Genomic DNA, 14,861 nt, shown 5'->3' with positions numbered 1-14,861 from the left:
AAAACGTACTTTGCACAACTGCTTTTAGTCCTCTTTTGTAAAGTTCCTCTTCATTTTCTCCCTTGACTTGGAAAAGAAGACTATATTCTGAAATTACTATACAGTTTAAGCTACTTTGTATATTGATGGTTTGATGGCAGTGGGGTAGAGGGGAGCAAGTAATTTCTTTGTAAAGTGACACATTTAAAAATGCCCAGGATTTACTAGGACTAAAGGCACAATTTGAAAAGTAGATCTCCTAGTTTAAAAAGGAGCATTGGACAAAGATTCCAGGACCAGTAGGGAGCAGCTTGGGGTTGAGGAACAGTTTGGTTTTGACACACTGCCAACTCTCAACTATCTGCTTGAGCAGGGGGCCAGGAAAGAAAGGATGAATTAAATCCTCAGTTAATCCCCAAACCTTTTAACCAACCTTCTCAGCCTCCTACTTACCCATGCCCTTTATCAGAGCAGCTACCATGTGGTTAGAAAGGGCTGGGCTGAGTTCTATCTTTTTTTTTTTTTTCCCTTCCTCTGTTGCAAAAAGGTTGGGGCTGGTGTGATGACCTTGAGGTCCAATCCAAACCCAGAGGAAGTGCTAATGAGCAATGAAATGACAGGGCCAGCAGCAGCAAAGAGGTCAGGAAGCTTCCTGCTCTGGCTAATCCACCAGCATCAAGTTTTGGCTCTACTAGAAGAAAGTTTTATTACAGTGTTTAGGAAAGTGTCAGGTACCAAACCGGGATGTCCGTTTCTCTTAGTGTCTAAGGAAGTCACTGAGTTTCTGAAAGAATGAATGAAATAGCCAGCTTGATCTTTTATGTCCATAGGTGTGTCATCAGGAAGTTTTTCCCTTTGTAGACCTCCAAATAACAGAAATACATGTGGTGGACATAGAATTCATTTAGAAGCAATGTTCTTTCCTAATATTAATAAAATATACTGACAGGAGACATGAAATACACAAATATGGAAAATCTGATTAAACCATAATAGGCATGTGAATACAGGCAGGTTTGCATATATGCATACCTGTAGCACTGCTTTTCAAAAAGGTGAAGAAAAGCAGGTTATTCAACTTTGGGTTACTAGCTTCACTTGAAATAGAAGAACCTTAATTCCATTTCTAACCTTTAGGGATACTCAACTCATATAAGGATTCACCTTTCTTGCCCTAAGTGAGGAAAAATAGATAGTTAAATCCACAACAAAGAGGTCCTATTCTTGAGGAAGCTTTTTGCCTTTCAGAGATTAGTTTTTGCAGAGCTCTCAAAAACTAACTAATGCTTATAAGCTATGGAGTATTTAAGAGTAGATCTAAAAGTGATTAAATGGTGTTATAGGAAATCCTCATCATTGTAGAGAATGGTTGGGATAAACCTTCATTCAAAAAACTATGCTATGTATATCAAATTTTTTTAACACACGAAAGTCTTCTGCTGTAGGGATGTTTTTTTGTTTTATTTCGTTTTTTCTTAATTTTTTAAAATTTATTTATTTCCTTTTGTTGCCCTTATTGTTTTATTGTTGTAGTTCTTATTGTTGTTGATGTCATTGTTGGATAGGACAGAGAGAAATGGAGAGAGGAGAGGAAGACAGAGGGGGGGAGAGAAAGAGAGACACCTGCAGACCTGCCTCACCGCTTGTGAAGCAACTCCCCTGCAGGTGGGGAGCTGGGGGCTCGAACCCAGATCCTTTTCCATCCTTGTGCTTTGTGCCATGTGTGCTTAACCTGCTGTGCTACAGCCTGACTCCCTATTTTGTTTCTTTCTATCAGAATTATGAGCTATAGTTCTAACTAGTTCTATAGGAAGAAACAGTTTATCACCATTTCCTCCCTCTTCACACATAAAAAAAATCACATAGGCAGATACAAAAGGAAGAGTGGGTGGTGAGAGGACAGAGGCAGCAATGCTTAGTGTTAAGAAAACCCTTGTAGACTAATAGGGAAGATGGCATTGTAAAAGAATATGAGTAGCATATAACTGGTGGTAGCCACTTACATACTGGCACAATTTTTTTCTGTTCTGTTTAATAAATGCTTCCTAAATATTATGAGTGAGAGCTACCTGCCATGGGGTTTTGGTGGATCTGTCAGTGTACAGAAAGATGAGCAACTCAATATAAAACTATTGAATAAGTATAGTATTTTAAAGTCAAGTCCTCAGTCATTAATTGTATAACTAGAGAATGCCTAGCACAGTGTTCCATACTTTTGGTTCTTACGCTCCTAGAATCTTCTTTCCCATAAAAGATACTCTGAGAAAATAGGAAAAGCAATTATATAGTCAAATATGATGCAACTCGAAACTTACCATGACTTCAGATAAAGGAAAGCAGGGTTAGTTGGGAGAGCATGACTGGAATAATTTTGTGGGAAGAATTAATTTTAGAAATCATCAAGATTTATATAATGGTAATATCTTCAAATGATTTTGCTCACACTCCCATTCGGTCTTTATGAATATCACAAATTAATTTATATACTCACTCATTTTACATATATGGAAACCAAGGATCAGAGAAGTGAAGTTACTTGCCTCCAGCCCCACTAGCACCATCTAATCTTTGGACCAAGATCTCGACTCTAACTCACTTTCATCTCATGTACATAAATATACATCTACATATATATATATATATATATATATATATATATATATGTACATATATGTGTATATGCATTTGTGTATCTACACACACTTTCAGATATTAGAAGTGGTATCACAATGTTTGGAGCAAGCTGTTTGCAGTGAAGGATTGTATAATGCAAGGTTTTACTATGACAATGAAGTATCTTATTTTAGCCTATAGCTTCTTTGTTTCCCAACTCTTGTGATTTCCAAAGCTTTTTCAGTGCCAAGGAAATATAACATAAAACCTAGATAATATAGACCTATACTAATGGCAGCCCGAGAAAGGCCGCTTATGGCCTCTGAGCAGGGCGTTGGCTGAGTTCCTTTTTTCCTCTTCAGGTATCTAAATTAAAGCCGTCTGCCAGTGTCTGAGCAGCAGCAGCAGTGGCCTTGGCCCCTGTAATACCGGTTACCAGCTCCCTGCTCAATATATTAGGTGAAATGAAAGCAGAAGCAAGAGAGAGTGTCAGGGCTGTCTGAAGCATCATTCCAAATGGTATACATTTAACAATACTTAATTTAAAAAACACCAGCTTGGACAGGAGCAAGCTGTTAACATTAGAAGTGCTTTATGGCAGGAAAGAGTGAGCTAAACTCTCGGAATTTCTCTCTCCAGGGAGAATGAATGCCTTACAGTGTTCACACAGGAGCCACCTGTCTTGCCCCGAAACTGAGCCTCCTTGCTTGGCCCTTCAGATGCAAGTAAGAGGTGTAGAGAGGACTGAGATTTTTCTGGAAAGAACACAGAGTGGGGGAACTTTGATTAACTGGGTAAGGGCTAGATCTTCTCTCTTTCAGGAGGTGGTTTGGGTAGTATCTAAGCTTCTCTATCTTTGCAGACATGGTTGAGTTAGCTGGTTAATTTTGAGAATTAAAAGGAATAGGGAAGATGGTGTGAGGATGAATAAGATAACACTACAGAAAGCTGGCTGCATTTCCCAGGAGCAGCACTGGAATGTAAATAGGAGTCTGCAGGTTCTCCAACTCTCTGAGTATTCATTTAATACCAAGGTGATTGAAGTGTTTGCTAGAGTTTTCACTTCATTTTTCATACACGACCTAAAGTGATATGAGCGGAATGCTAGACTATCATGATTATTATTTTCAATTTACAGATAAGGAAGTTAGAACTCTTCTAATAAGTGATTTCATTAAAGCTTATTAGCAGGTGGAAAGTATATCTAATGTTGACTTTATCCTGGACAACTTGCTAAGAAGTTGATAAAAATAGCAGTATTTATTGAGAATTTCCCATGTTCCTGCCACTGTGTTCAAACATTATTATTTCATGTAATCCTCACAATAATCCTGGAGTAGGTACATTGATTATATGCTAATGGATGGTACTTATATGGGTTTAGGAGTAAACATTTAGCTCAAGCAGTGTCTCCCTGAAATACAGAGGCCACAAACAAGAAATACATTTCCCAGACTCTCTTGCAGTTTAGGCACTAGATGTAACTTAGATTTGCTCACTCTGAATCACTCCCACATGATTTGGAAGAAGGAAGGGTGGCAGAACCACACCATTACTTTGTATATAACTATGGCCACAGAGCAGCGTGGTCTGTCTGCGAGTGACCAAGCCAACCAGTTACTACCTTTGTGGGTGTGAAGAGGCAGATTTGGAGCATACAGTTTATTATCTGGATCAGAAAAGATGAGAAGGTTTATTTTGGTCCCTGCATTTCTATTCAGTTTTTCCAACCAGCAAGGGATTTCCTGTTTATGGAAGAGGCCTAAACTCCTGTGGTAGTTTACTGCTGCAGATTAGCATAGAGATCTTCAGAAAACTTGGACTAGAGTATTGTTTTATTGGCAATATCAATTTTAATGTTAGGGAATAACCCTTAATATAATATTTTCTATTTAAATAAGCTTTTTTTTTCTTGAATAGAATCTTTGACTAATAAATCTTTTTAACAAGAGAAAATAAGAGCAGAAAATTAAATAATTTTCCAAAGGTCACATACCTAGGGGATGGAAAAGCTAAGATCTAAAAACTCATGCTTCTAAGCACCAAACCACTCTGACTCTTTATACAGCTCAATATAACAGGAGTTCAGAGAAAAGAAAGGTCATTGTTTGAGGCCTCTATGGCTAGTTCACAGTGGAAGAAACATAAATTGGAAAAGACCTTGAGTAATTCTATGCAAAGAATGGAGATGTAACAAGAGGTGATAAAACTGCAGGTGCTGAAGCCAGAACAAGCTAAGAGAAAACAGGTACAAGTGAGGTCCAGGCTTTTACACAGTTACTCACTATTTTAGATTGCATAAAGTGGAATAAAATGCATATTTTTTAAAATTCTTTGTCCATTAGTCTCCAGTCACATACTCACTGATCTTTCCCTACCACGTGTCTAGAACTAGCACTGTATGTTACATATGGAAGGAACTTGACACATTTTAAGTTGTCTTTGACTCATCTCTGGATGCCCTGAAGCACTGAGGACCTCAGTTGACATTTCACTCTATTGTGTACAACACTTAATTTAGGGCTTTTCACATTATAGGTACTTGTAAGAATCCCTGACTCTAGGCACTAGCAGTGAAATTCTTCATACTGTTTGGTAAAAATATCCCAGAATCTGGAGTCAGCAAGTTCAAATCTTAGCTGTTCCACTTGTGGCTCAGAGGTTTTGTTTGCTTGCTTGCTTTGTGAAGCTGGGGTTTCTCACATACACAGTTGTCCCACTCCTGGGTCAACTTTTTGTTCAGTGACAGACAGAGAAGGAAAGGTCCCAAGGGACCAGATCGTCCTATTGTTGGTGCCAGGACTAGAACCTGGGCTGAGCATATGGCAAAGTCTATACTCTACCTGGTAAATTATCTCTCCTGCCCAATCAGAAGGGCTTTGCTGAGAATCTCTGAACTTTTTTTTTTTTTTTTTTTTTTTTTAGTTCTCTTCTCAGCTGCATTACTATTAAATGATGAGAATGAAATTCTGCACAGAGCTGTTGTGGGGAGTAGATTGTGAGAGGTTTTCAGACTCTACGGGGTTGCTGAAAAAGTCATGGTGCATTTTTCCATAACAAAAATATGTCGACTTTTCTGACAACCCAATAGTAAGAGATCATAGAATCGTCAGCATGCTAGGTAGTGGCCAAGTGTGTGCATTATACATTTCCTTCAACATTTCTCTGTGTTTGAAAATTCCAATAAAGTCCGGGGGGGGGGTCTTTAACATAATTGGAATTTTCATTCTAGTATTCCCTCTCTGCTTGAAAGGAAAAAAAAAAAGTCTCTCAAACTAAAAGCTAAGCATGCACTAGGGGAGATAGATTTGCTCACAATCTCCAACTTTTCCTACACTGCTGAAGGTATGTCACTGGTCTTAGAAGCTTGTTAATGAATAGAATCTACAAGCAACTATTTAGTACCTACAGTTGGAAGGTATGATCTATAAAGAATTTCATAGATCAATTAAATTGTCTTTTGTAGAATTTTAACATAGAGAGACACCAATTTACTCCCTAAGATTTGAATTATGGTTGTAATATGTATTTATTAAACCCAAGTGTAATGCACAAATCCAAGGTCCTTGATTCTCAGTTCAGTATTATTTCCATTACATCATTGTCCATAGATAAAATAATTATACCAGAGCCAGACAATAAGGTGAAAGGGTGTTAGCAGATTTATGGACAATATAGTGAAAGCAGGATTAAAATGCAAAAGCCAAATTCCTCAGCTTGGTATTCAGGGACTTCCCTGATATGCTTCCATTCCCAGGACAATACAAACCCATGTGCCAGTCCAACCAAAACACCTGATTTCACCCCCTAACCTCCCGTCCTTCCAATCTTGAATATCTGATCTTCCAGTCCGCTGGGCCTAGAAGGCCCTTCCTCCCATCCCTGCCTTACTAAAAGCCTTTTTAGCTTTTAAGATGTAAAGTGTTGTGCAAGATCAGCATCCAATTTTTTTTTCTTATTTTTAAATATTTATTTATTCCCTTTTGTTGCCCTGGTTGTTTTATTGTTGTAGTCATTATTGTTGTTGTTATTGATGTTGTCGCTGTTGGATAGTGACAGAGAAATGGAGAGAGGAGGGGAAGACAGAGAAGGGGAGGGAAAGATAGATACCTACAGACCTGCTTCAACACTTATGAAGCGACTCCCCTGCAGGTGGGGAGCCAGGGGCTCAAACCGAGATCCTTACAATTTTTATTTTCTAAATTAATATGTGAGTTAATTGACATATACTGTGTCTATAGATAGGAAAAGAAATGGACAAAAAAGAGAGAGCAGGAGGGACTGGGTAATAGCTCACTGAGTAGAGCACACACTCTCCCATGCCCAAGGACCCAGGTTCAAGCCCCTGGTAACCACATGGGAGTACCGTCTTAGGAGAAGCTTCATGAGCTGTGAAATAATGTTGTATTGTCTCTAGTCTCTCTCTTCCTCTCTGTCTTACCATGCATCTTTTAAAAAGTAACCAAGTAAAAAGAGCCCCCTGGAAATGTGGACTCAGGCAATCACAAAGTCCTGGGGGTTGGGGGGGGATTCCCATAAAAATTATTTTTTAAAAAAAGGCTTTCCTTAAAGTCAAGAAAAAAGGTGAATTAAACTTGAGATAAAGTTTGAGTTCAAAGTAGCACTGTAATCATGAACAATTAGAGTACTTGTCCCCTAAATGAAATAGAAGAACTTAAAAAAAAGTTAAAGTCTTTAACTTTATTCCTACTATATGCTGGTTTATTTGCTAACACCAAATAGACAAATGATTTCTCTGTGAAGTTATCAAAGTTAACATTATTATAAATACTGTCAAATATATATATATAACTCAACTCTAAGGGGCTAGGCAGTTGTGTAACAGGTTAAATGTACATGGTGCAAAGCACAAGGACAGGCACAAAGTTCCCAGATCAAACCCCTAGCTCCCCACCTGCAGGGGGGTCGCTTCACAAGTTGTGAAGTAGGACTGCAGTTGTCTATCTTTCTCTCCCTCTTTGTCTCCCTCTCCTCTCTTGATTTCTTTCTGTCCTATCCAACAACTAAAACAGCAATAACAATAGCAATAATAACTACAACAACAATAACAAGGTGCAACAAAAATGGAAAAAGTGGCCATCAGGGGTAGTGGATTTGTAGTGTTGCACCCAGCCCCATAAATAACCCTGGAGGCAAATAATAATAATAATATCTGAAATATTTAAAATAACCATTAACTAAGAAAATTAAGCGAAAAGGGCCAGGCAGTGGCACATCAGATTGAGTGTACATGTTACAATGCCCAGGAACCCAGTTTTAAGCCCCCCAGGCCTACCTGAAAAGGGAAAGCTTCACAGGCAGTGAAGCAATGCTGCAGGTGTATGTCTCTCTCTCTCTCTCTTGTCTCTTTTCCCTTTCCCTCTCATTTTCTGTCTCTATCCAACAAAGAAAGAAATTTAAGCAAAATCTATTATAGCTTTTTAAAAACATTCATTCATTCATTCATTCATTCAAAGAACCAGGGCATCACTCCGGCATATGCAGTGCTGGGGGATCAAACTGGAGACCTCACACCTACTGTTTGGAAGCTGAACTTGCTGTGCTACCTCCTGGGCCACATGGAGATAACACAGCAAGTACTTCTGGACACAAACAATTTTTTAAGTTTCTGAAAAGGAGACAGAATTTGTGGGAATAATAGAGTACTTCAATATTCACTGGAGTTTCTTTAAAAAACAAAAACAAAAAACACTTCCATGCAGAAATTTGGAACTTGGCAAGTATGGCAAAATTGGAAAAACATAAGATAACAGAGAACTTAATACAAGACAGTAATTATCAAACCAGAATATCAGTAGTATGTAGGTGCTCTGAGGGGAAAATATGGGGGTTAACTTGGGGGCAACAGATAAACACACATGCATCCACACACAGAAAGAAAGAAAGAAATTTTTCACACGTGCATTTTCCTAGCACAGAGAGTGAATTGTGGAAGGGCTTGAGGAGGAAGAGGCAAATAACTTCTGCAGCTCCTGTTTAGATAAAATTGCTAAGGGCGACGCTAGACCCGACATGCCTTACCCTTGAGGTTTCTTGCATTGAAGGTCACCAAGTGAGGGAGGGAGGTTCACTACATGTCACTCAATCATACTTCAAGAAGGGACAACAGTGGGGAACACACCTGAATGTGGGAAACAAAGCGACAACAAGAGCCTAGGCATGTGATACTGTGGCTGTGACTCTGGTGCTGTCACTTACTTTCTGCTGTAGAATAGCACATCCTTGTTCCTTGGATTGCATAGGCTGCTCTTTGGTTTGGGTGTTTGGTTACGCATCTTCTTTATGTTCCCTTCACAGCCTCTCCCTCTGCACCCTTTTGCTTTTCTCTCAGGCTAAGCTAGAAATGCTGTTCTTGATCTCACAATGGTCTTGCAAGCAGAATGTCGGCAAATCATCTCATGTACTTTTGCTTGCAATGGCTTAACATTACATTCCAACTTGTATCTTAGGGAGGGACATTCTTAAATATGATACCTGTATGATCTTATAAACCACTGATAAATAATAAAATTATAAAATAAATAAATACTTAGTGTTACTAAGTTAGCTTTAAAAAATTCTTTATTGAGGGATTAATGGTTTATAGTCAGCAGTAAAATACAATAGTTTGTATTGTGTAAAATTTCTCAGTTTTCCACATAACAATCTAACCCCCTCTAGGTCCTCCTCTGCCATCATGTTACAGGACCTGAACACCCGCTCCCCCACCCCCAGCCCACTTACAGTTTTTCACTTTGGTGCAATACACCAACTCCAGTCCAAGTTCTGCTTTGTGTTTTCCCTTCTGTTCTTATTTTTCAACTTCTGTCTATAAGTCAGATCATCCCATATTCATCCTTCTCTTTCTGGCTGATCTCATTTAACATGATTCCTTTAAGCTATATCCAAGATAAGGTGAAGAAGGTGAATTCACCATTTTTAATAGCTGAATAGTATTCCATTGTGTTTATATACACCACAGCTTAGCCACTCCTCTTTTGTTGGATACCTGAGTTGCTTCCAGGTTTCGGTTATTACAAATTGTACTGCTATAAACATAGGTATACACAGATCTTTTTGGATGAGAGTGTTTGGTTCCTTAGGATATATCCCCAGGAGAGGAATTACAGGATTATAGGGTATATTCAATTCTAGCCTTATGAGAGCTCTCCAGACTGCTCTCCACAAAAGTTGAACTAATTTACATTTTCACCAGCAGTGCAGGAGGGTTCCTTTGTCTCCACAACCTCTCCAGCATTTGTTGCTGCTACCTTTTCTGATGTATGACGTCCTCACAGGAATGAAGTAGTATCTCATTGTTGTCTTTATTTGCATTTCTCTCACAGTCAATGACTTTGAGTATTTTTTCATGTTTGTCGGCTTTTTGGATCTCTGGCAAATATTCTGTTCATATCCTCTTCCCATTTTTTGGATGGGGTCATTTTTTTTTTTCTGAGTTTGATGAGCTCTTTATACATTTTGGTTATTAGCCTCTTGTCTGATGTACGGCATGTAAAAATCTCCCATTCTGTAGAGGATCTCTTTATTTGGATAATAGTTTCCATTTTTGTTTTAGTCTTCTTTGTAATTGGATTCATTTCATTGAAGATGCCTTAAAAATGTATATAGAAAAGAGTTCTGCCAATATTTTCTTCTAAGTATTTGATAGTTTCTGGTCTAACATTCAAGTCCTTGATCCACATGGAATTTACTTTTGTGTTTGGTGAAATACAGTGCTTCAGTTTCATTCTTCTGCATATTTCAATCCAAATTTTCTAACACCATTTGTTGAAGAGACTTTGCTTTCCCCATTTAATAATCTGGGCACCTTTGTTAAAGATGAGATGTCCATAGATATAGGGTCATATTTCTGGACTCTCAATTGTATTTTATTTATGGTCAATGTGTCTATTTTTCCTCTTTTTTTGTGACTGAAATGATGATGTGATGGCTGGAGCAGTCATCCTAAGCCATGATCTAACCTGAAAATGGAAATAGTAAACACAGTGGCCCTGACTACCTGACATTCTGGAATATCACAATGATCTTGGACTGTCTCCTATAAGACTTTTATGAGAGAAAAAGATATACTTTACACATATGTTTGAACATAATAGATGGGAGTCAGAACAACGCATAATTATTAAGTAAATAGGTTAAGAGGGACTAGGGAGACAACTCAGCATTATGGATTGGCCTGCCTGCAAGATTACACTTTCAATTTCTGTATAATCTTATGTCAGAACTGAGAAGCACACTGATCTTGATTTCCCTTTCCCTCCCTCAATTAAAAATGAATATACAGTGGGTCCGGCGGTAGCGCAGCAGGCCAAGCTTACATGGTGTGAAGCACAAGGACCAGCTCAAGAATCCCTGTCCAAGCCCCTGACTCCCCTCCTGCCGGGGGGGGGGGTGTTGCTTTATGGGCGATGAAATAGGTCTGCAGGTGTCTATCTTTCTCTCTCTCTCTCTCTCTCTCTGTGTGTGTGTGTGTGTGTGTGTGTGTGTCTCCCCTCCTCTCTTGATTTCTCTCTGTTCTATCCAACAACAACAACATCAATGGCAACAATAACAATAATGACACCAACAAGGGCAATAAAATAGGAAAAAATAGCCTCCAGGAGCAGTGGATTCATAGTGGAGGCACCAAGCCCCAGAAATAACCTGGGAGGCAAAAAAAAAAAAATTAAAATACCGGGGCTGGGCAGTGGAACACCCAGTAGAAAGCAAATTTTACCAAGTACAAATAACTAGGTACAAGTCCCAGGTCTTCAACTATAAAGGAAAACTTCACAAGAAGTGAAGCAGTGCTATAGGTTTCTCTCTTTCTTTCCCTCTCTGTCTCTATTAGAAATAAATGAAAGGGGGTCCAGGAAGTGGTGCACCCAGTTGAGTGCATACATTACAATGCAAAAGGACTCAGGTCCAAGCCTCCAGTCCCCATTTGCTGGGGAGAAGCTTCACAAGTGGTGAAGCAGTGCTCTCCCTTTCTGCCTCTCTACCTCCCCACCCCCTCTCAATTTCTGTCTGTCCTACCAAAATAAATCAATTAGTAAATATTAAAGCTATTTGAAAAGAGAAAAGAAAAGAAAAAATAACTGATGGGAGCAGTGGAGTATGCAAGTGTATGCTGATTCCCAAAGACAACCCTGGGGACAAAAATTATATATATATATATTTCCAAGTGATGTATTCCTTTATCAACACAAATACTATAAATAAATATATATCTGGCCCATTTCATACCAGCTTTTGTAGAATTGTCTTAGAGATTTATGAACAAACATTATACTGGTGGATTTGACACATGGCCAATAAGGAATTGTAGAGGTATGAAACTTGATTATGTAAGAATCTCTCTGGCAAAAACAATCATGTCTCTCTCTATTGAGCTACTTTGTTTTATTTAAATTTTTTCTGACAAAATTATAATTTACATACATTTTTAGTAGAGTATATGCAAGGAAATAAAAATGGGTATAGAGTTTAGAGTATATGCAAGAAAATCAAAATGGGTATAGAGCTGAGCAAGATTTAAAATTCCTTCATCCAGTAATCTGTCTGTTCTCACATTCCACAGCTTGGTGGTAACACTGCTGGCCTTGGGTTTCAGTAAGCTGGTTTCTGAGAATGTGGTTTTTGTTTCATTTTTATTTTTAGACAACATGAGCTATATAACTCCTAGAGTTTCCATATTCACTAGCATGCTCAGAAGTAAAATGCTGTGCTTGATAACTCTTTCCTCAACATATGGTTTAAAGAAAATCAATTCTTTCAAAAAAAGTTAATATGATTCATATCCTTTGCTTTTCTGATTTTTTAAAAATTTTTTATATTTATTTATTTTCCCTTTTGTTGCCCTTGTTGATTTTTATTGTTGTAGTAGCTATTATTGTTGTTGTTATTGATGTTGTCATTGTTAGATAGGACAGAGAGAAATGGAGAGAGTAGGGGAAGACAGAGAAGGGGAGAGAAAGATAAGACACCTGCAGACCTGTTTCACAGCCTGTGAAGCAACTCTTCTGCAGGTGGGGAGTGGGAGGTTGGAACTGGGATCCTTCCACAGGTCTTTATGCTCTGCGCCACATGCGCTTAACCCGCTGCACTAGCCCGACTCCCAATTCTTTCAAATTTTTGTATTTTGGTATCTCCTGTAATTTGTTCAGTCTTTTAGTGCACTGCAATTTTACTTAAAACAAGATTTAAATGAGTTTGGAAGTAGGTGGGGGGTGTAAACATAAAAAAATAAATAAAACTGTGATTGCAAAAAAGAATCTGGCTATGAGGAACCCCAAAGAAAATGAGAGAATGAAAAAGTGACTTCATACTGATGAAAACAATTCTCTTTCTTCCTCATGGTGACTAAATTCTTTTCTGCCTTCATGATTTATTAAACTTATCAAGTCCATCCTATCTTTTCAAAGGTTTGCATTTGTTATCTTAGTTATTTGGAGAAACCTTAAAGTTATTAACATTTTTATCCAGGATGAGAGAGAGAGAGAGAGAGAGAGAGAGAGATCTGGTAGAGGATATGCCTTGCCATGAGAGTGACCCAGGTTTAAGAACCAGTACCACACAGGAGAAGCACACCACAGGAACTCCCTCTGTGTCTACCTGAATGACAAAGTTCAGCCAGACTAGTGAAACTGCACATTTACAAGGCCCCGACTCTGCAAGTAAATCCCAATTCATTTAGTTACCAGGGATATGGCTCAACAGATTAACACAGGCTTGGAAAGAGGACTCAGGTTTAACCCTCATCACTGAAAACGTTCAAGTGTTGTTTTGTTCTTTCTCATTCATTAAATAGATCTTTACAATTATTCAAACTGGATCATTCTTTCTTATATATTACTTCCATTTGGCATAATGTCTATCAAAACAAAAAAATTAAGTTTTCTCATGATCAAACTTAATGCCTTAATTCATATTTAGCAAAACTCCAATTTCATTTGTAAAGACTATATTTATCACATTTTTGATTTAGCTTCAGTGGTGTTCCTTTAAAGGTACTTTTACAGATAGATGATGGGGCAGGTTTTGACAGTGGCAGTGTACCGTTTCTCTATAGTTCTAGTTGAAACAGTTTACTCAGAGGCAAAAGTTACTGAAACTTAATTCCATGAGAGTACCTATACTATACATTGCACAAATACATTATTGATTTTAAGAAGACTGGGAAGGAGAGTTAATGAGTCAGTTGCAATTTTGTTGTTGTTGGGTTTTATGTGTTCTTTATGTACCTTGAATACAAAGTCCTATTTGAATGTATGATGTACATATGTTTTCTTCCTTTCAATAGTATTCCCCTTTTCTTTCCCTGATAGTTTCCCTGTACATAAACTGATTGGCACACACAGTGTGCGAAGATCTGGATTCAAGCCCCCAGTCCTCATCTTCAGGGGGAAACTTCATGAAAGGTCAAGTAGTGCTGGAGGTTTCTCTATTTTTTTTTCTCTCTCTCTCCATCTCTTCCTTCCCTCTCAATTTCTCTTTGTCTCTATCAAAAAATAAATAATAACCTCCCATAGGACTTTGTCCTCAACTTGGATCAACAACGGTGGACAACATACTCTATGCTACACCTGAGGAAGATGGGTCCTGATGATATTGGGGCAGCTTGGAATGTTCCTACTCATGACCACAGAATGTGAGCTCAGATATACAGGGATGCAGAGGTCACATAGGCTCCTAAGCTGAATATGGGCCCCAGACCAAAACAAATCAATGGGGTTTACAGTCAACAATATTTATACCCCTTCCCCATATCAGGGAGCTACTCTCTTCCCTGATCCAGCTTTCTGTCCCTTTTCCAGCCATGACATCACCTCCCCAGATAATAACTTGGATCCACTTGCATATCAGATTTCAGGCTCAGAGAAAAAAAAAATAGTATAGCTACAGGCCCTTTGAAATATAACTAAAATATGCCTACTAGCTATCTACAAAATGGAGGACCTCTCAACACTTCATCTGTATTATTCCAGCCTTTAGGTCCATGATTGTTCAAGAATTTGTTTTGCTTTGTATGTTAACTCTCTTTTCAGCCACCAGGTTCCAGATGTTAGCATGATGCTGACCAAACTTCCCTGGACAGACGACCAGTCAACACCCATGTTCAGTGGGGAAGCAATTACAGAAGCCAGACCTTCCACCTTCTGCATCCCACAATGACCTTGGGTCCATACTTTCAGAGGGATAAAGAATAAGAAAGCTATCAGGGGAGGGGATGGGATATGGAGATCTGGTGGTGGGAATTGTGTGGAGTT

General features: G+C 38.5%; 1 protein-coding gene across 2 annotated transcripts in view; it reads right to left on the bottom strand.

The window, feature by feature from the left end:
- Window positions 1-14,861, bottom strand: part of ADAMTSL1 (ADAMTS like 1) — a 1,221,418-nt gene that overhangs the window by 525,357 nt on the left and 681,200 nt on the right. The window lies entirely within an intron of this gene.

Source organism: Erinaceus europaeus, chromosome 10 (genome assembly GCF_950295315.1).
Source record: "Erinaceus europaeus chromosome 10, mEriEur2.1, whole genome shotgun sequence".
NCBI classification, from domain to species: domain Eukaryota; kingdom Metazoa; phylum Chordata; class Mammalia; order Eulipotyphla; family Erinaceidae; genus Erinaceus; species Erinaceus europaeus.
Note: the sequence above shows the minus strand (reverse complement) of the source record. Positions and strands in the feature narration are given on the sequence as shown.